The sequence below is a fragment of the Bubalus kerabau genome, chromosome 8 (genome assembly GCF_029407905.1).
Source record: "Bubalus kerabau isolate K-KA32 ecotype Philippines breed swamp buffalo chromosome 8, PCC_UOA_SB_1v2, whole genome shotgun sequence".
Taxonomy (NCBI): Eukaryota; Metazoa; Chordata; class Mammalia; order Artiodactyla; family Bovidae; genus Bubalus; species Bubalus kerabau.
The window spans coordinates 85,153,977-85,177,657 of NC_073631.1; the positions used below are offsets into that span (position 1 = coordinate 85,153,977).

Consider the following 23,681-nt stretch of genomic DNA (forward strand, 5'->3'; position numbering starts at 1 on the left):
CCTTCATCCACATATGCAGTGAGCACCCCCTGTCGGCTGCCCAAGCAGCGGGCAGTCATAAACACAGCCTTGTCAGTCCTCAGCACACAAAGAAGGGAACAGACCAGAAGGGCCGTCCATGGTCATTTGGCCTCTTGTATTAAAAGCAGGGTAGGGGAAATCAATATTTTCTTAATAGAAAAGAAAAACATGGATAGGGAAAGAAGTTTTATTCTCAAGCTTTTAATAGGCTGTTTCAACTCTAGGGAGTGGAACATTCTTTTCTTTTCTTTTTTTTTTTTTTTAGCTTAAAGCTATATTCACTTTCAATGTTAGATGGATAATATTTTCTAAAAAGAAGAGTGAACAGAAAACTTATCAAATACATTTGCTTTTTCCAAGGCCACATTTGACTTTTTTAGGTTGTGCCTTTATTCTATTCATGTCAAAGGCTAAGAAATCTGTAAATGCTAGAATCTGTCCTGTTCCCCAAAATATTTTCAAATAGGATGACCTGAGCTTTGAAGGGAAGAAATGGTTAGGAGAATAAGACATAACCACACACATATTACTTTCCTTCTGATATCCTAAGGATTGAGTCAATAAAAATAGATTTCCTTTCTATTTATTATAAATATGCTTCCATCACCGCTAAGCCTACCTGCTAAAATCTGGTTTTACTCACCTACAGGGAAGCATAGGTTTTACTTTAAAATTCTGATTTAGAAGTACAATCATGGGTTACTTTTAAAACGATAGCTATTTTGTCAATCCTACCAGTGAAGGAATAAGGTGAAAATTCCTCCAAGAACCTCTTCTCTTAGAAATCTTAAATATTTATTCTTTTATTTTCAGTTATACATCTACCTAACTCTAAATTTTAAATATAGGATTAGCAAGTGGCACAGAAAGAACACCAGAATAAGAGTCAAAGGACTTGGATTCTAATCCTGACTTTGCCACTTCTCCTCCTAGAACTCTGAAGGCCATTTAGTGTCCCTGAGTTTCAATTTCCTCATCTGAGAAGTGGAAATCATTAAATTTAATCATCAATTCAAGATATATGAGATGCTAATCACCAGAGGTGTTGCCAGCTCTGTGGCCATGTGGGTGGACTTATAATCAATGAGTTGTACTGAGCTTTCACTATGGCCCTTTCAGTGGAAGCATCAGTGACCAGACCCATGCAAACTCATAGGAGCTCAGCTCTGGAATCAGACTGGGTTCCCACCCCATCTCTACCATTTTCCATCCAGTTAATGCTTCTGAAACCCAGTTTCCTGCACAGAAACATTGAGTTGTTTCTCTGAGTCCCAAGGATGGAAAACAGCAGAAACAGGATTAGAACGCAATCATGCACTTGAAAAAGACTACAATCTGGAAGAGAACTGCCATGAATTGCATGGAGGTCCACTGGTTAGGACTGTGCATGTCCAGTGCAGGGGCATGGATTCTATCCCTGGATGGGGAACTAAGATCCTGCCTGCCATGCGGCTTGTGCTGTGTGCGTGCTCAGTTGTGTCTGACTCTTTGGGACCCCATGGACTGTATCCTGCCAGGCTTCTCTGTCCATGGAATTTTCTAGGTAAGAATACTGGAGTAGAATGCCATTTCCTACTCCACGGGATCGTCCAGACCCAGGGATTGGCCAAACCTAGAAGAGAATTGGCCACAAATGAAACATTGGAGGGCTGTTCAACTTTCTTTGTTTCTCATTCTACTTCTTGAAGGATGCCGAATGTCAAACTAAAGACTTTATCTTGTAGTTTAAGGGGAGTTACTAGAATATATTGAGTAGGGAAGAGGCATGAGCATGATTAACTGGCCAGTATGTTGAGAGAATTTAATAAGCAACTATATGTGAATGGAATACACTTGTGTGAATTATAATTCTATTTCTTATAGGTGACCAATTACAGGTGATAATGTAAGGAAAAGACCACACACTCTATCTTGCCTGATATCAGATTATGGTGTTCTAATATGATACCTTATGGAGATAAAGTAAGACCATGTCCTACTGTTCAGAGATATGTTTCCTCCAGAGGAGGAAAATTTCCTATGTGTCCATCATACTGGTAAAAATATTCCAGAACAAGAAATTAGAAACTGAGCCTTAGTCAGAGGTAAACCTTTCTTGTTGGAAGTCATCTAAAAAAAAAAAAAAAGTCGTAAACTACCTACATTAATGTGGAAAAATCCTCAGCCAAGGGATATAGCCAGGGTCTGGCAGCCAGTCCTTCCCATCTGAAATTTCTCTCTGTTGTCAACCTTGGAACATATCAAAGTGATGAAGTTCCTGCCGTATATGTGAAGAGCATGAATATAATTTTACTCTTATTATCTTAAGCACACATTGAGTGTTTCTATAAATTAATCAACAATGGCACTTCAGTTCAATATCTAATCCCTAATCCAGCAAGATAATCCTTGCCAAAATGTGGCAGGATTATGTTAAACTTTGGTCATAATTTTTAGTACATGTAGTTCCTGATTTGGGGTTTGTATTCTTTGGAGTTCATCTGGGGGCTGGGAGCCTAGAGGGGTGAGATGTGCTTATTATGAAATGTCAGCATGCAGTGATTACAGATTTTCTAAATCTGGGTTAGAGGTTCATAAAAGGTTTCTGATCCATCAAAATATCTTTTATAAGTCTCCAGAATGAAGGAAATGTAGAAAAAACACTGTTCAGGGAAGTGCTTTGCCTATTCTTAAGATGTGGTTAGTTCAGTTGTTGACTTATTCTGTACCACAGCCACCCCATTAGAACATTCTGCTTCAAGTGTGTGTCTCTGGAATGCCACATCTTTTCAAAAACATATGCCTACCCATTTCTGGAAAATTCTTCTCTCCTGGTTTATTTCCTTATCAGAGGCAGCCTCCTCTTCCATGAGAGCTGCTTGGCTTCATCTTAACTCTCCTGATGGATGGGGTGGGGGTGGGGGGGTGGCCTGGTTTTTAATTCCTTGAAACCTACAGATATACTCTCTACCCTGGAAGAGGCTCTTAGCTCAAAATGTATTTCTTTAGAAAGGCTCATGAGAAGAAGTAGTGGGGGCGGGGGGAACCCACCACAAAGCCAGGTACTTAAGCCGTCTCTTTCAAGCACCACTTAACAGCGTGGAGCTGACCTGCGGAGACCACGATCTGACATGGGATGAGGCCACTCAGTGGCCTCTTAATCAAGGGCTGCCCAAGGGTGCCAGGCTCTGGGTGAGCCTCAATTACCAAAGGGGTTTGGGGAGGAAGAGAGGAAATAGGAAGGGCAGGCTATTTCTATGAAAAGGAAAAAATTGATATAGCACTGGAGTGGAAATTGTACTGAAGAAGGCCATCCTGTTCTCAAGGTGGTGATTAGCAGCCAGACTCCGTGGAAAGCATGGGGATGGAAGTGGATGGAAAATGGCCCCCTCACTGCCATCAGAATTTATCAATACAAGTGCAGAAAGTGATCTAGCAGAGGTTCTTTTGTGCATCGTTTACTCTGGGTGTTTTAAACTGTAATTAATGCCAGATTTTACCCCTCAGGAAATATAGGGAAACTCCTTTGATGAATTACACAGGCTGAATGTTTGTGGCTAAACTGAAATGAAAATTGTGACAATGCCAGGTAATTTTTGACCAAAAAATTAATTGTCAAGTGAAAGACGGGAAGAGGTCTTGGGAGGCCACTCAGACATTCCATCAGTTCTTTGAATGGGATCAGACACATGCATTTCTGTACCCACCACTCCCTACACTATAAGCAACATCAGGGTTGGGATCATGTAGTAGTCAGCCCTGTGTTACCAATGCCTAGCACTGTTATCATCTGTTGAAAACCCATGAAAGAAAAATATATAAAATATTAACTGCAGATTGCTTGAATCCCTCTTCAACACTATATATATACACACACTATAGATTTAAGTGTGTGGTGGTCATGGTAATGATTTTAACATAAGTGTTATTTTATATTGAAGGATATATCAATTTACAATGTGTTAGTTTCAGTTGTTATTCAGTTATACATATATCCATTCCTTTTCATATTCTTTTCCTATATAGGTTATCACAGAATATTGTATTGAATTCTCTGTGCTATACAGTAGGTCCTCATTAACTATATAGTAGTGTATATATGTTACTCCCAAACTCCTAATTTATTCCTCTGCTTATTTTTCCCTTTTGGTAACCATAAGTTTGTTTTCTACATCTGTGAGTCTATTTCTGTTTTGTAAATAAGTTCAATTATATCATTTTTTTTTAGATTCCACATAGAAGTGATATTATGATATTCATCTTTCTCTGTCTTACTTAATATGATAATCTCTGGGTCCCTCCATGTTGCTGCAAATGGCATTATTTCATTATTTTTATGGCTGAGTAATATTTCCTTGGGTTTCCCTTGTGGCTCAGCTGGTAAAAAATCTGCCTGCAATGTGGGAGAGCTGGGTTTGATCCTTGGGTTGGGAAGATCCCCTGGAGAAGGGAAAGGCTACCCACTCCAGTATTCTGGCCTGGAGAATTCCATGGACTGTGTAGTCCATGAGGTCACAAAGAGTTGGACACGACTGAGTGATTTACACTCACACCCACAATATTCCCTTATATACATATGTACCACATCTTTATCCTTTCATCTGTTGATGGACATTTAGGTTGCTTCCATGTCCTAGCTATTGTAAATAGTACTGCAGTAGATATCGGGGGAGCATATATCTTTTCAAATTAGTTTTTTCTGGATAAATGAAAGAAATGGGATAGCTAGATCATATGGTATTTCTATTTTTTGTTTTTAGGAACCTCCTTATGATCAACCTAGATAGCATATTCAAAAGCAGAGACATTACTTGGCCAACAAAGGTCTGTCTAGGCAAGGCTATGGTTTTTCCAGTGGTCATGTATGGATGTGAGAGTTGGACTGTGAAGAAAGCTGAGTGCCGAAAAATTGATGCTTTTGAGCTGTGGTGTTAGAGAAGACTCTTGAGAGCCCCTTGGACTGCAAGGAGATCCAACCAGTCCATTCTAAAGATCAGCCCTGGTGTTCTTTGGAAGGAATGACGCTAAAGCTGAAACTCCAGTACTTTGGCCACCTCATGCGAAGAGTTGATTCATTGGAAAAGAGTCTGATGCTGGGAGGGATTGGGGGCAGGAGGAGAAGGGGACAACAGAGGATGAGATGGCTGGATGGCATCACCGACTCGATGGACATGAGTTTGAGTGAACTCCGGGAGTTGGTGATGAACAGGGAGGCCTGGCGTGCTGCAATTCATGGGGTCACAAAGAGTTGGACACGATTGAGTGACTGAACTGAACTGAACTACTGTTCTCTATAGTGGCTGTACCAAACTACTTTCCCACTAACAGTATAGGAGGGTTCCCTCTTCTCCACACCCCGTCTCCAGCATTGGTTACACTCTATATTTCTGATGATGACCATTCTGAACAGTGTGAGGTGATACATCATTGTAGTTTTGATCTACATTTCTCTAATAACTAGTGATGTTCAGCATCTTTTCATGTGCTTTTTGGTGATCTGGATTTGTTTTTATTACTGCCTAACTCTGGAGAGATTTCAGGCTAGCAGTAATTTGCTTCATCTAAGTTCAGATACAGTGAGTTTCTCTTTCTCCTCTGATAGCTCTCTATGCATCCAAGGCCCTCACACTCCACTTCAAGGGGGTTTTGTGTGTCTAGTTGGGGTTGCCTACCCATGATTAATGAGATGGATACATGGGAACCTAAAGAGACAGTCTTTCTATCAGATACTCAGCAGACCATGTGGTGATAGCAGGGGAAGGGAGATGCTCACAGAGCCTCTGTTTTGTTAGTCAAGAATGACTAACACAACTCCTCAGCACAGGGAACACATCATCCTCACCAAAATGGAGCCAGGAAGTCTCCCAGGTGAACCCTGCTTGTGGGACCAGATGCTGGAGCAGAACTGGGTGAATTTTCCTAGGGTCTCTCCCAAATTTCTCCCACTCATGCCCTCTTCATTTCTCATTACCCTCAGCCTGGGTATTCCTTACTGGTCTTACAGTTAGTAAGCTTTTTATCTTATTCATCACACCTCCTTCATGCTCTCCTGAAGCCTAGGAAATTGGAAATTAAAAGCTAAAACTTTGTATTTCTGCTGTGCCGTGCCTTTTCTGAGGAAATGAATAAGGAGAGCCAAGCTAACTGATTGGGAGAAAAGATAGGGGTAAAGAACTGGTGGCAGGAAAGGACATATGAATTAATACTTAAAATACTCTTAAAATAGATTATCCTGCCATAAAAGCCACTGAACAACCCATTTCTCCAAGGATGTAAGAAGGGAGGTAGAAAATAGCCTCTATTAATAGTTTCCATGTACACACAGCATGCACAAGATCTTTACACTCATACTACAAATATCAAGTCCTTTGTGCCCATCTGGTTTACCTTTTGTCAGAACTCTTCCACTTGATGGGTAAGAAAACTCAATCCAAAATAGCTTAAAGATAAAGAAAATTGTACTATCTTCTTCCTCGTGGCTCAGATGGTAAAGTGTCTGCCTGCAATATGGGAGACCCGGGTTTGATCCCTGGGTCAGGAAGATCCCCTGCAGAAGGAAATGGCAACCCACTCCAGTACTCTTGCATGGAATATTCCATGGACAGAGGAGCCTTGTAAACTACAGTCCATGGGGTTGCAAAGAGCCAGACACGACTGAGCCACTTCACTTCACTTCACCTATACCTGAGAAATACAAGATAAAACTAGAATTCCTTACATCTTGATCCAGGGGTTCAGACACTGCTCCCAGGACTATCTCTGCCTCTTGCCCTCTGTTGGTAGAGCTTGGCTTCATTATTCATTCAGGTTTTCTCCAGCAAGATGAAGAGTGCTGCCAACTGCCCACACCCGCATCCTTACAACTTGGCAAATCTAACAGAAAAGAGGACATTCTCTGCACTCATTCCAGCAGAAAAGTTTTGATCAGTGTGCCTTGGGTTAATCATCCTTGTTCACCTGGAGGGATTACTGTGCCCAGGAGGAAATGTATTATAATAGGCCCAACTTTAGTTGCTTACCTCGAAGGCTGGAAATGGTGAGGAAGCCAGTGGGATTGAACCCACCAGGATCACCTAGAAATCAAAGGAAAAAGGATGGGAAAATGTTCTAGAAAGTAAAAAACTAGAGTTAATCCAATCTTCTTGCCTTGTTTTCTTATTGCCAAAAACTATAATCCAGTGCTTTTCAAATTGCAGTGTTGTACTTCAAATACAGATAATGGAATCAACTTAATGGCAAATGACCAGAATATTGTAGAATAGCATAGCATAGGGCTGGACAGAAAGACAAATTTCATGATGTCAGTGTGAACCACATAAACTAAGGGTATTATTTCATGGAAGTTTTGAGTGTGTTTGTGGCGTGTATGTGTGTGTGGTCTATCTGCCTGTCTTCTATCAATCACCCATCTAACTAACCAGATCATAACATAGAATGCATTTCTTCCTGTGGAATGCAGTAGGTAGGAAACAAAACAAAACCCAAAACAAAAACCTTTAAGATACAGTGAGTTAACAGTGAGACTTTCAAGCATACTCTTAATTTTTTAGAAGATGAAAATTAATTCTACATAGCACTTGGAAAGATTAAATAGTCCTACTAAGAAATCAAATTTGCTTTCCACATTTAATGATTGTATACCAATATGTTTCTAAAGCCTTTGCTCATGAAAGCAAATAAATAAAAATATTTACAGCCCTAACAATAAGTGCCCATGATTTGAATATTCTTAATCAGGTACTGTAAACTCAGAGCCTCAGAGGCAGGCCACATAGCTGGCTGTGGAACAATACAAATAGCACATTTTATCAAATATATTAACCAAATTTATCTTATACGAGCTGGAGGGGAAGCAATAACAGAATTGAATGTCATTCAGAAAGCAGGACAACAATCTGCAAAGATTCAGAAAAACTAAGCTAAGATTCCAAGAGTCAAAGGTTTACTTGGAGGGCTAAGTTATTATATAACTTACTGGATGGAAGACATATAGTAATGTATTAAGTCATTTTTGTCATCAAATGATAGCCTGGAAGAGGGAGGAATGTTGTTATAGGCAATATTAGACAAAGCTGAATTTGAAGTAAATAGTCATCTATTTATGGAATAATACCCTAGTGACTTAGAAGAGCTCTGGTTTCCACGATCCCCAACTCACTTGCCTAGAATGGAAGAACCATTCTATGACTGCAAAGAAATGTTACATCTTTGTGATCACCAGGCATAGAAAATGGTATGTTGCACCTGCCTAAAATTCTAGGAAACTTTATATAAGTACAAATCAAGATATGTGTCCTTGAGAAAAGATTAATAGATATTTTTATTGCTATTGTGATAAGTGATGGTTCTGAAGCCTGAGACTTTAGCAATCAATATGGAGGTGGGTTAGAGGGACAGGGGACAGGAAGATTATTGTAGATAAATAGGTCAGCATGTGCAAATGCCCAGAAATTAGGAAGAGTGAGGCACATAAGGCACTTCAAGAGAGTCTATATGGCTGAAGAAGGAAGAGGTAGAGACTGGTGGCAGGTGAGCCTAGAGAGGTGATGCACATAAGCCCTCTAGATTTTATCCCAAGCACAAGAGAGAACTAATGAAGGGTATACAGCAGAGGAGTTTTGCAATCATGTATTACTTCTAAAATATCACTCTAGCTGCAATGTGAATAAAGAAGTTGAGAGAGACAGGAATGGAGGCACAGACCTTTCAGGAAGCTATTACAACGGACGGAGGAGCCTGGTAGGCTGCAGTCCATGGGGTTGCTAGGAGTAGGACACGACTGAGCAACTTCACTTTCCCTTTCACTTTCATGCATTGGAGAAGGAAATGGCAACCCACTCCAGTGTTCTTGCCTGAAGAATCCCAGGGACAGTGGAACCTGGTGGGCTGCCGTCCACGGGGTCACACAGAGTCGGACACGACTGAAGTGACTTAGCAGCAGCAGCAGCAGGGGAGGATTGGTGGTGAGCTGAACTAGGAAAGACATTTGGATGGACAGAGGAATAGAGAGAGAGATGTTAACAGGTTGAATTAGCAGAACTCGGTGACCTAGTGAGATCTAGAAGTATAAGTAAAAGAGATGAGTCAGGGATGACACCCAGCTTCCTTTTTATTTTTCAAACTGAAGTAAAATTATTTTACAACGTTGTGTTAGTTGCAGGTATATGGTACCTGTGTATATACACACACACACACACACACACACACACATACTTGGGTCTTCCCTGGTACCTCAGATGGTAAAGAATCTGCCTGCAATGCAGGAGACCCTGGTTTGATCCCTGTGTCAGGAAGATCCCCTGGAGAAGGGAATGGCTAACCACTTCAGTATTCTGGGATTTCCCTGGTGGCTCAGACAGCAAAGAATCCACCTGCAATGTAGGAGACCTGGGTTTGACCCCTGGGTTGGGAAGATCCCCTGGAAAAGTGACTGGAATACCCACTCCAATATTCTTGCCTGAAGAATTCCATGGGCATATGTATATGTATGTGTGTGTGTATTGGGGAAGGAAATGGCAACCCACTCCAGTATTCTTAACTGGAAAATTCCATGAACAGAGGAGCCTGGCAGGCCATAGTCCATGGAATCATAGAGTTGAACATGACTGAGTGAATAACACTTTCATTTTCATACACAAACATATATACATTTTTGTTTAGTTGCTAAGTCGTGTCTGACTTTGCAACTCCATGGACTGTATCCCACTAGGCTCCTCTCTCCATGGAATTTCCCAGGTAAGAATACTGGAGTGGGTTGCCATTTCCTTCTCCAATACATACACACATACATGTACATACATATATATGTATGCTTTTCAGATTCTTTTCCCTTATAAGTTATTACAAAACATTGAGTGTAGTTCCCTGTGCTATACAGTAGGTCTTTGTTGGTTATCCATTTTGTACATAGTACTGTGTATATGTTAATCCCAAACTTCTAAGTTATCCTTCTCCCCATAACTTCCCCTTTGGTAACCGTAATTTTGTTTTCCATGTCTATGGGTCTATTTCTGTTTTGTAAATAATTTCATTTGTATTTTTTTTTCAAATTCCACATATAAATGATATCATGTGGTATTTGTCTTTCTCTGTCTGACTTAACTTCACTTAGTATGATAATTGCTAGGTCTATCCATGTTGCTGCAAATGGCATTATTTCATCTTTCATGGTTGAGCCATATTCCATTGTGTGTGTGTGTGTGTGTGTGTGTGTGTATTCACACACCACATCTTTGTCCATTCATCTGTCGATGGACATTGAGGTTATTTCCAGCTTTCTTACTGGGGCAATTACATTATAAAGTGGCGTCAATCATAGGGAAAAGAAACTCAGGAGGAGGAGATTTTGGATGAGAGGCAATGCATTCAGTTTGGGATGTTTCTGAAAGGTTGTTTCTGAGCTATGAAAGACACCAGGATTCTTTGCCTCTGGAGGAGAGAAATTCAATCCTGGGCCAGTGATGAGGCTTGCTTGCTCAGAGCTTTTGTGTAATAAAGTTTAATTAGGGTATAAAAGAGATGGAGAAATCTTCTGACATAGACATCAGAAGGGGGCAGAAAGAATGCCCCCTTGCTAGTTTTTAGCAAGAAGCTATATACCTAATGGCAGGCTGCTGAAAGGAAATGTCTAAAAACCCAGAGAGTGGTACCAGGCCCCTCACCCACAACATGCATTTTGAGATAACATTGGCACAAGCTGAGTCATCCCAGGCCATAAAACCATTGACATGAATCTTGAAGAAAGGCAAATTTCCAACCAAATATGAGGTCTCATTAACATAGCTTAAGAGAACATTTCCACGAGTAAAACATACTGGGTTTTTGAGCCATTATTGGTTCTGAGTCTTAGGTGAACCAAAGACAGAGTCTAGGGTAAGTACATAGTTCATTAACATATCTTAAAAAAACATTTCCATAAGAAAAATGCATTAGTTAGCTCAAGGTTTGAGAAAAGTTAAATTCAGGTGGAACCTGAATTGTTTTTGGCAGGGCAACACAGAATTTTAAAAGAAACCTCCTTTTAATTTTGTATAGAGAATGGGGACAAAATCTGACACTTGTAGTTTGTTTCCTCCTGCTGCTTAAGAGAAAGATAAAAAAACATCTGACACTTGCAGCCTATTTCCTCTGTTTGGAGACCCCTAGCCTTCCTGCCTGTTACCCTCTCATTACCTCATAAAAGGGAGAAGAGAAGGAAAAGGCTTAGCAATATCTTATGACGGCAATGTATTTGAGTCTCTGTAAATTTAGTTGAATGTTCTCATATTCTGTGATATCTACCCTTAGGTAGAATTGTCCCTTAATCTTTGGGTTCATGTATCCACTCTTGCTACAAGCCAGTTGTTAAATGAATGAATGCTATCTGGGTAAAATAAGTAATAATAACAATGCCTTTTGAACAATATTCAAAACTAATTACATATGATATGTTGTTAATATTTCTGAGAGGGAACCAGGGATATTAGATACATTTCATGGATGAAAGAATCTAGTAAATGGCCCAAGAACAAACTCACGGAAACACTAGGACAAGCTGCTACCCCATGTAGTCCTCTGGATAGACTGAATAAAAATTCTCCCAGGGTCCTTCCTGCAGTAAACAGTGAAAGAAAGCGTTGAAGTACACTGTACTCTCACAATATTAATTACTTGTCACCAGGTTTCATGTATTATAAATACCAGTATCTCCTGCTTGGAGTTAAAGATAACTTCCTGACATTGTAAGTAGGGGTGGTGCCACATGAGGAGCCAAAAGCCCTTGACTTTGCAAGAACCCATATCTTGTTAAAGTTGGGAGAGAGCTTTCAGGTTGTAACTCACGTTACCCACAAGGTAGCACAGATCTTGTGTGGACAATGGACCTGGAGTCACTATGGCATGATATCTAAGAGTTTCAACTAGGCTATCCCAATTCATGGAATACGGGACGAGCAAATACAGAAAAGAGCCATTACTATAGCATGAAATGACTTTTGGGTTTGTAGATGCAGTCAAGGCATTGATCCTCCAGCGTTTCACAGCAACGTACCACTTGGAGCCTAGGAAATAACTGTTACCAGTGAATCCTTTCCCAGTTATGAAATTACACTGAAACTATACTAGGTCTGCAAACACTATCACTATTAAACTCTGACTATTTTCTTCAATCTTTCAGTATGCTTCTTCAAGCTTAGAAGAAGCCTGTTAGATAATATTTACAAATTGTAGACCAAAATGCAAACTTAGCAATACTTTACATCATTACAAAGAGAAAAACCTGTCATTCATTTCAGTCTGTTTGTGGAAGAGGAAAGACCTCCAGGAATTATGAGAATTAATTGTCCGTTTAGAGTTGACATTGCACTCATCTCACACACTAGTAAAGTAATGCTCAAAATTCTCCAAGCCAGGCTTCAGCAATACGTGAACCTTGAACTTCCAGATGTTCAAGCTGGTTTTAGAAAAGGCAGAGGAACCAGAGACCAAATTGCCAACATCCACTGGATCATTGAAAAAGTAAGAGAGTTCCAGAAAAACATCTATTTCTGCTTTATTGACTATGCCAAAGCCTTTAACTGTGTGGATCACAATAAACTGTGGGAAATTCTGAAAGAGATGGGAATACCAGACCACCTGACCTGCTTCTTGAGAAATCTGTATGCAGGTCAGGAAGCAACAGTTAGAACTGGACATGGAACAACAGACTGGTTCCAAATAGGAAAAGGAGTTCGTCAAGGCTGTATATTATCACCCTGCTTATTTAACTTATATGCAGAGTACATCACGAGAAACTCTGGGCTGCAAGAAGCACAAGCTGGAATCAAGATCGCCGGAAGAAATATCAATAACCTCAGATATGCAGATGACACCACCCTTATGGCAGAAAGTGAAGAGGAACTAAAAAGCCTCTTGATGAAAGTGAAAGTGGAGAGTGAAAAAGTTGGCTTAAAGCTCAATATTCAGAAGATGAAGATCATGGCATCTGGTCCCATCACTTCATGGGAAATAGATGGGGAAACTGTGGAAACAGCGTCAGACTATTTTTTTTGGCTCCAAAATCACTGCAGATGGTGACTGTAGCCATGAAATTAAAAGACGCTTCCTCCTTGGAAGGAAAGTTATGACCAACCTAGATAGCATATTGAAAAGCAGAGACATTACTTTGCCAACAAATGTCCATCTAGTCAAGGCTATGGTTTTTCCAGTGGTCATGTATGGATGTGAGAGTTGGACTGTGAAGAAAGCTGAGCACTGAAGAATTGATGCTTTAGAACTGTGGTGTTAGAGAAGACTCTTGAGAGTCCCTTGGACTGCAAGGAGATCCAACCAGTCCATTCTGAAGGAGATCAGCCCTGGGTGTTCTTTGGAAGGACTGATGCTAAAGCTGAAACTCCAGTACTTTGGCCACCTCATGCGAAGAGTTGACTCATTGGAAAAGACTCTGATGCTGGGAGGGATTGGGGACAAGAGAAGAAGGGAGTGACAGAGGATGAGATGGCTGGATGGCATCACTGACTCGATGGACATGAGTTTGAGTGAACTCCAGGAGTTGATGATGGACAGGGAGGCCTGGCGTGCTGCGATTCATGGGGTTGCAAAGAGTTGGACACGACTGAACAACTGACCTGAACTGTACCTTCTTAAGAAGGGTTGAATTGCAAAAAGTCATGTCTAAATCTTGGGTCTTCAGAGCTTTATTCCTTCTAACTATATGCCACTTAAATAAGGAATGTGTTTATCTGAACTCTAAGTATAGGTATTACAGTAGGAATGCTCAGATATGCTGTTGAGCAACTACAGGTAGGTTTTCAGCTGGCTGCCTGGTTGGAGTTAGGATTTTCTTGAACACTCTCTTCTTAACAGCCCTGTTACCTCCAGATCAATGAGGACTGGGAAACCAAGGCCAGCCCACTACTGATCTAGTACCGGAACCAGGTAATTGAACCAGTATCTTTGAGGGTGTTAGTATCATAGTTTCTCCTGAACTTGAAACTGCCTATCAAATGGCTTCTGACCCTGTATCTAGCTCATCTATAATGATTTATCTGAAATCTAGCAAAGAAAGCATGGTCAATTCAGTTTCTGGCTGAAATTCAGCTAATATCAGAAAGAAAGTGTTAGTCACTCAGTCTTGTCCAACTCTGTGACCCCATGGACTGTAGCCCATCAGGCTCCTCTGTTCATGGAATTTTTCCAGGCAAAAATACTGAAGTGGGTTGCTGTTCCTTTCTCCAGGGAATCTTCCCAACCCTGGGATCCAACCTGGTTATCCTGCATTGCACACAAATTCTTTACCCTCTGAGCTACCAGGGAAGCTCCAACATCAGAAGGATGGCAAAGTCCTGCAGGCAAAAGAGGAAACATATAAAGGAGAGGTGAGAGTGGTGACTGTATGCTCATCCAAAGAGCAAGGCATTGAGTCCTGTCTTTACTGAAGACATTTCCTTAATCCCCAAGGGCTGAGAATCAAGACCATTTCCCTGGTTACCAAAATCCATTTACTAGAGCCAAGGGCAGGGAGGATATGATATAAGATAGCTTAGAGGAGAAAGCCAACTGTGTATGCATGCATGATTGTGTGTGTATGTGTGTGTGTATTTGTGTGTATGTACGTATCAGTTAAAAGTTAGGACTTTTTTGACTGAAAGCATCAGAAAACTAATTTAAACTTATTTCAGCAACAAAAAATATTCCTGGATATCTCACTGAATCAACAAATCTTTTTATCTCTTTCAGTCTCATTTCCAAAAATACCAGGGAAAGATGAAGATCAATAAACTATTGATATATCCAGCAAGCAGAAGGGCTTTGTAGGTACCACTCAGTGGTAGGCCAGAAGCATGGAGTGGTAGGGAGGCAAACCCTGGGAAAGGGTGCTGGATGGACAATCTAATCAATGTCTACCACAATATTTCATAAAAACTTATTGCAGAGGAAGGTAAACTTCCAAACTCATTCTATGAGGCCACCATCACCCTAATACCAAAACCTGAGAAAGATGCCACACAAAAAAAATAAAACTACAGGCCAATATCACTGACGAACATAGATGCAAAAATCCTTAACAAAATTCTACCAATCAGAATCCAACAACACATTAAAAAGATCATACACCATGACCAAGTGGGCTTTATCCCAGGGATGCAAGAATTCTTCAATATCCACAAATCAATCAATGTAATACACCACATTAACAAATTGAAAAACAAAAACCATATGATTATCTCAATAGATGCAGAGAAAGCCTTTGACAAAATTCAACATCCATTTATGATAAAAACCCTCCAGAAAGCAGGAATAGAAGGAACATATCTCAACATAATACAAGCTATATATGACAAACCCACAGCAAACATTATCCTCAATGGTGAAAAATTGAAAGCATTTCCTCTAAAGTCAGGAACAAGACAAGGGTGCCCACTCTCACCATTACTATTCAACATAGTTTTGGAAGTTTTGGCCACAGCAATCAGAGCAGAAAAAGAGATAAAAGGAATCCAAATTGAAAAAAAGAAGTAAAACTCTCACTATTTGCAGATGACATGATCCTCTACATAGGAAACCCTAAAGACTCCACCAGAAAATTACTAGAGCTAATCAATGAATATAGTAAAGTTGCAGGATATAAAATCAACACACAGAAATCCCTTGCATTCCTATACACTAAAAATGAGAAAATAGAAAGAGAAATTAAGGAAAAAATTCCATTCACCATTGCAACTAAAAGAATAAAATACTTAGGAATATATCTACCTAAAGAAACTAAAGACCTATATATAGAAAACTATAAAGCACTGGTGAAAGAAATCAAAGAGGACACTAACAGATGGAGAAATATACCATGTTCATGGATTGGAAGAATCAATATAGTGAAAATGAGTATACTACCCAAAGCAATCTATAGATTCAATGCAATCCCTATCAAGCTACCAACGGTATTCTTCACAGAGCTAGAACAAATAATTTCACAATTTGTATGGAAATACAAAAAACCTCGAATAGCCGAAGCAATCTTGAGAAAGAAGAATGGAACTGGAAGAATCAACCTGCCTGACTTCAGGCTCTATTACAAAGCCACAGTTATCAAGACAGTATGGTACTGGCACAAAGACAGAAATATAGATCAATGGAACAAAATAGAAAGTCCAGAGATAAATCCACACACCTATGGACACCTTATCTCTGACAAAGGAGGCAAGAATATACAATGGATTAAAGACAATCTCTTTAACAAGTGGTGCTGGGAAAACTGGTCAACCACTTGTAAAAGAATGAAACTAGAACACTTTCTAACACCATACACAAAAATAAACTCAAAATGGATTAAAGATCTCAACGTAAGACCAGAAACTACAAAACTCCTAGAGGAAAACATAGGCAAAACACTCTCCGACATACACCACAGCAGGATCCCCTATGACCCACCTCCCAGAATATTGGAAATAAAAGCAAAAATAAACAAATGGGACCTAATTAAACTTAAAAGCTTCTGCACAACAAAGGAAACTATAAGCAAGGTGAAAAGACAGCCTTCAGAATGGGAGAAAATAATAGCAAATGAAGCAACTGACAAAACAACTAATCTCAAAAATATACAAGCAACTCCTACAGCTCAATTCCAGAAAAATAAATGACCCAATCAAAAAATGGGCCAAAGAACTAAATAGACATTTCTCCAAAGAAGACATACAGATGGCTAACAAACACATGAAAAGATGCTCAACATCACTCATTATCAGAGAAATACAAATCAAAACCACTATGAGGTACCATTTCACGCCAGTCAGAATGGCTGCAATCCAAAAGTCTACAAGCAATAAATGCTGGAGAGGGTGTGGAGAAAAGGGAACCCTCTTACACTGTTGTGGGAATGCAAACTAGCACAGCCACTATGGAGAACAGTGTGGAGATTCCTTAAAAAACTGGAAATAGAACTGCCTTATGATCCAGCAATCCCACTGCTGGGCATACACACTGAGGAAACCAGAAGGGAAAGAGACACGTGTACCCCAATGTTCATCGCAGCACTGTTTATAATAGCCAGGACATGGAAGCAACCTAGATGTCCATCAGCAGATGAATGGATAAGAAAGCTGTGGTGCATATACACAATGGAGTATTACTCAGCCGTTAAAAAGAATACATTTGAATCAGTTCTAATGAGGTGGATGAAACTGGAGCCTATTATAGAGTGAAGTAAGCCAGAAAGAAAAACACCAATACAGTATACTAATGCACATATATGGAATTTAGAAAGATGGTAACAATAACCCTGTATATGAGACAGCAAAAGAGACACTGATGTATAGAACAGTCTTTTGGACTCTGTGGGAGAGGGAGAGGGAGAGGGTGGGATGATTTGGGAGAATGGCATTGAAACATGTATAATATCATATATGAAATGAGTCGCCAGTCCAGGTTCGATGCACGATACAGGATGCTTGGGGCTGGTGCACTGGGATGACCCAGAGGGATGGTACGGGGAAGGAGGAGTGAGGAGGGTTCAGGATGGGGAACATGTGTATACCTGTGGCAGATTCATGTTGATATATGGCAAAACCAATACAATATTGTAAAGTTAAAAAAAAAACAAAAAACAAGCTTTCTGTACCATTGGGCCTTCTCAACTGCAGAGTCCAGGGATAGAAAAAATCAGGATCAGCCTTGATAGAGAAGCCCATAATTTATACCAACTTAAGGGCTTCCCTAGTAGCTTAGTTGTAAAGAACACACCTGCCAATGCAGGAGACATAAGAGACGTGGGTTTGATCTTTGGGTCAGGAAGATTCTCTGGAGGAGGGCATGGCAACCCACTTCAGTATTCTTGCCTGGAGAATCCCATGGTCAGAGGAGCCTGGTGGGCTACAATCCATGAGGTCACAAAGAGTTGGACACGATCAAAGTGACCTAGTGCATGTACTACATATAGGAAGACATGGTTTTCTTCTCCATGGCCAGTCCTATCATAAAGACCTTTCCATTCCAAGGGCTGTGGCTTGTTGTGGCCATGGGATCTCCCACTGCATGCAAGAAGAACTTGGAAAGACATTGACAGCACAGGTCAGCATAATACCTGCAGCTGCCACTCACCTTTCCTATAATATATTCCAAAAAAAAAAAAAAAATCTTTTCAACTCACTTGCACCAATGTCAGGCACTGAAACAGTAAAAACAAGGGGGGTGTGACTCTAGAATGAAATAAAGGAAAGGGGGTATGATCTGGCCTTTGGGAACAGCAAGTCTAGAACATCCCAGTTAGAAGTAGGATCAACAGGACCCTGGGCTTTTCTGGTGGTTCAGCTGGTAGAGAATCCACCTGCAGTGCGGGAGATATGGGTTTGATCCCTAGGTTAGGAAGATCCCCTGGAGAAGGGAAAGGCTACCCACTCCAGTATTCTGGCCTGGAGAATTCCATGGACTATACGGGTCATGGGGTCGCAAAGAGTCAGACATGACTGAGCGGCTTTCGCTTTCACTACAGGAACGAGAATGAGGAGCATTCTAAATGGCCTTGGGAAGTACTTGGTGTGCATTTAGGGCAGGGGAGTTTCCTTCAGAACTTTCTAGACATGTATACGTGAAAGGAGAAGTTGGGTTTTATTTTGTTGTTTTTTTGGCTGCACTCTGTGGCTTGCAGGATCTTAGTTCCCCATCCAGGGATTGAACCTATGCCCCAGGCAGTCAAAGCAGAGTCTTAACCACTGCACAGCCAGGGAAATCACAGGAGAAGTTAATGATACATCAGTTAGAGATGTCAGGCCTTGGGTTCTTGTGCTGCTACATGTGTATGGTGGATACAGAGTTAACAATTTTTCTCCAATAGCTGTCAAACCATCTAGAAATGTAACATGGGAATCTAACAAGGATTATCTAAAGATGCAGGTAAAGGCTTTGCTTTAGGATGCAATGTTATATTACATGTTCATTTTATGAACCTCTTTCTCATTTTCTCCTTGGTATGCTTTCTTTTTTAGGAGATAAATCTTCTCTAGTGATGGTTAAAGTAATTTCTCTCCTTAATGCTACAATCAAAAGGCTCTAAGCCCCATTTCTGGGCCAGGGAACTGTAATTAAAGTGGTACTGTCTTATGATAAAGTGAAAGTGAAGTCGCTTAGTTGTGTTCGAGTCTTTGCAACCCCATGGACTGTAGCCTATCAGGCTCCTCAGTTCATGGAATTTCCCAGGCAAGAGTACTGGAGAGGGTTGCCATTTCCTTCTCCACGGGATCTTCCCAACCCAGGGATTGAACCCAGGTCTCCCACATTGCAGGCAGACACTTTACTGTCTGAGCCACCATGATTCCTTAAATAATAGAGAAGCTCCATGATTGTCATATTCCAGTAAATTATTGAATCTTGGAGAAACACAATCAAGTCAAAAAAATAAAACCATGTGATGATAAGGTTTGGCTTTTTTCATTAACCAATATCCAATGTAAGCACAAAATAATTCAACCAACATCATAGTATTTTTATGTTATTTAATTATTGCAATAGTAATTTTCTATTTTTCATAACATGTACAGATTCCACAGTGTTATGGATTAAACAGTCTTCTGTCTAAAAAGCATTTATATTACTGTATATAAAAAAGAGTTACTAATAAGTTTAAACAATTAACATACTGGTTACATTAAATTTTGAAATACAACTGAGAATTGTCATTGCTTTTACCTAGTGAAGCGGACCCTTCCTCCTTATCATCTTTTCTCTTCTCTTCCTCTTCTTTTTTCAATTTGTTGTGTCTTTGGGTTTGAAGGCCTCCGATATATAGGAGAGAAAGTCTATTGCTCCACAAACATACCTTGAAATTGGATTCTTGCTGAAAAATGGACCTTGTTTTACAAATGATATTTGGATCCAATGGCAGGATGTGTTTAAGTATTTTGTTTCAAAATTTTGATTGAAAATGAAAGATTCTCTATAAAATAATACATTTTCTTGGCACAGCTAAACACCTGGATTCTGAACAGATTGAATCCATGCCTTAAGTTAAAAAAATTAGTTTTGTGCTTTTCTGTCAAAAATATGAAAGAAGTTCAGTAAGTGGATTGCACATAAGCAGTCTCTGTCTGGGGAAAACCCAAACAGATGGTATTTGAAGTATTTGTTAGTAAGACATACAATAGCAATCCAAAGATGAATAAAAGATTTCCTAAAATTATTCAAAACAACCACAATAGAGTATTCAAAAGATGGGTTTTTTAGACACTTTTTGTTATTTACAAAGAACTTTTATGACAACCTCAAAGGTCCTCTGACCAAGTCATTCAATTTCTGAATATTTTTCTAAGGATATATAAATTGTCAAGTATACAAAGTTACAATGTACCACACAACATGGTTTAATAGAAAAAATTGAAAAGCAGTTTAAATATTTAAAAGTAGAGGATTACTACATAAATTATAATAATTCAGTAGAAGCATAGACAATTACGTAGCTACATAGTAGAAATTATTAATGTGAAATCAACATTTTATATATTAATAAATGAAATTAAATTTTACTTATTAATAATTAAAATAAAAATGTGCCATAGAACTGTAGTGTATTATCCAAATTGTATTTGAAACTCACATATAAGGAGTCCCCTGTATATACACAAGTGGAAAAACACCTGGGAAAATAAACCCTGAAATAAATATAACAAAAAATATCCTTCTTGATCTCCTTTTCTCTTTTTTATTACTGAGTAATATTTGACAGGTCACTTACATATTACCTTTTTCTTTTTACAAAGAGATTGCATGCATGTGTGCTTTGTAGCTTTAGTTGTGTCCAACTGTTTGTGACCCCGTGGACTGTAGCCCACCAGGCTCCTCTGTCCATGTGATTCTCCAGGCAAGAATACTGGAATAGGTTGTCATGTCCTCCTCCAAGGAATCTGCCTGGCCCAGGGATTGAACCCACATTTCCTGCATTACAAGCAGATTTTTTTTACCACTGAATCACCGAATAAGCCCACAAAGAGATTAAACTTCACCATTCTTTTTACAAACCCACAGATATAAAGCATTAACATACATAAAGCAATGATCACTTACGGGAAAAGCATGACCAGTAGGATTTTCTACTCTCATTACTGGTAAGATACAACTGTGTACATTCTGTAATTAAACAGAAAATGTATATTTAAGAAATACACTATCTTTAAGAGCAGTTTTAAGTTCACAACAAAATAGGAGGAAGGTAGAGCTTTGTCATATGCCCACTGTCCTCACACGATAGCCTCCTGAAACGATCAATACCGATCACGAAGTGGTACATCTGTTATAGCTAATGAATCTGCATTGACACATCATAACCACCCAAAAGTCTGAGTGAACTCAGGGAGTTGGTGGTGGACAGGGAGGCCTGGCGTGCTGCGATTCATGGGGTCGCAAAGAGTCAGACACGACTGAGCGACTGAACTGAACTGAACTGAGCTGAACCACCCAAAGTCCATAGCTTACCTCAGAGTTAACTCTTGGTGGTGTATATTCTATGGGTTTGGACAAATGTATAATGACACATATTAATCATAGGGGGAAGTCGCTCAGTCGTGTCCGACTCTTTGCGACCCCATGGACTGTAGCAAAGGCTACAGGCTCCTCCATCCATGGGATTCTCCAGGCAAGAATATTGGAGTGGGTTGCCATTTCCTTCTCCAGGAGGATGTTCCCGACCCAGGGATCGAACCCGGGTCTCTCGCATTGTAGGCAGACGCTTTACCGTCTGAGCCACCAAAACCTCACTATTTACCATTAAAAATTATGACTCTCCTTGAATGGAATGATCAACACTTAAATCACTATGCTAAATGGTAAAGGTGAACACTCCTCTCTGAAATAAAAATCTTTTACAAAGCAATACCAAAAGCATATGACAACTTCCAGTTACTACCAAAGACTGAAAGAATAATTCACCACCTGATTAAAGTACACATGCTGAAGATACAAACACTAGTTGAAGTATAGTCTTAAATACACATGCAAAAACCTAACTAATTTGCATACAGTGTTGAAAAAGGGCTTTCTACATTCAGTTATGTCTGGTAAGTAATCCTTGTTTTAAGACATGGGTTTTGAAAATATGGTTATTATTGAGGTCTCCATCTCTTTGGGAAATAAAGGATCAACATATTTTTTAGAAAGACTATGTAAATCACAATCATAAAACTATAATATTATTCAGTTGTAACTATGGCTTCCTTGAACCTTTAAAACAAGTTTTCCTGAAAAAATTAATCCGAAACAAACTGAACTACATGTTTTCAACATATACTGATCTTTATCATGAATTAAATCCTTCCACTGTAACTGTACTTCTAAGACAGACATTTCAGGAATGGTATGAAGCAAATCCTATTAGAAATAAAGACGATATTCAATGAATAATAAGCCATTATCACTAAGATCTGATTAATTTTTCGTGCCTTTTTTATCCTGACACTTTTCACTGGGAGTTCAGTAGTTAATTCTAGAGCATACAGATGTTCATAAAGACTGAACTTGTTTGTTGATCTTGGCTAGCTACTCCATAAATTCCTACAGACTTTAAACATCATCAAATATTCTGCTGCGAGACATTGAGAGGTATCGTCCACCAGGCTGATACCTTCCTGATTCAGATTCAAGAGGGTCATCAGTGAATGTTTCTGCATTAAAATCCAAAGGTTCCGCATCCTGAAGAAGTGCAAAATATTTTCACTGACTTAAAAATCCTCTGTGTTCTGCCTGTTCATCCTACGTCCACTCCATCCCCAGCAAACTCTATTATTTTTTTTATCATCTCTGTAGCTTTACCCTTTCTAGAATGCCATATAGTTGGACTCAGATACAATACCATTATGCAAAGAGGTTCTAGAATATCATATAACTAGAATCAAACAGTATGTAGCCTTTTCAGATTGGCTTCTGGCACTTAGTAACAAGCATTTAAGCTTTCTATCTTATCAGATCAGATCAGATCGGATCAGTAGCTCAGTCGTGTCCGACTCTTTGCGACCCCATGAATCACAGCATGCCAGGCCTCCCTGTCCATCACCAACTCCCGGAGTTCACTCAGACTCACGTCCATTGAGTCAGTGACGCCATCCAGCCATCTCATCCTCTGTCGTCCCCTTCTCCTCTTGCCCCCAATCCCTCCCAGCATAGGAGTCTTTTCCAATGAGTCAACTCTTCGCTTGAGGTGGCCAAAGTACTGGAGTTTCAGCTTTAGTATCTTTCCTTCCAAAGAACACCCAGGGCTGATCTGCTTCAGATTGGACTGGTTGGATCTCCTTGCAGTCCAAGGGACTCTCAAGAGTCTTCTCCAACACCACAGTTCAAAAGCATTAATTCTTCGGTGCTCAGCCTTCTTCACAGTCCAACTCTCACATCCATACATGACCACAGGAAAAACCATAGCCTTGACTAGACGGACCGTAGTTGGCAAAGTAATGTCTTTTGAATATGCTATCTAGGTTGGTCATAACTTTCCTTCCAAGGATTAAGTGTCTTTTAATTTCATGCTGCAGTCACCATCTGTAGTGATTTTGGAGCCCAGAAAAATAAAGTCTGACACTGTTTCCACTGCTTCCCCATCTATTTCCCATGAAGTGATGGGACCGGATGCCATGATCTTCGTTTTCTGAATGTTAAGCTTTAAGCCAACTTTTTCACTCTCCACTTTCACTTTCATCAAGAGGCTTTTGAGTTCCTCTTCACTTTCTGCCATAAGG

At 39.8% G+C, this 23,681-nt stretch overlaps 1 non-coding gene across 1 annotated transcript; it reads left to right on the forward strand.

Moving 5' to 3' along the window:
• The first annotated feature begins 17,951 nt into the window (after positions 1–17,951).
• Positions 17,952–18,082, forward strand: LOC129659739 (small nucleolar RNA SNORA44). Its single transcript, XR_008718214.1, has one exon. It is a non-coding gene; the product is annotated as a small nucleolar RNA SNORA44 (small nucleolar RNA).
• The last annotated feature ends 5,599 nt before the right edge of the window (positions 18,083–23,681 follow it).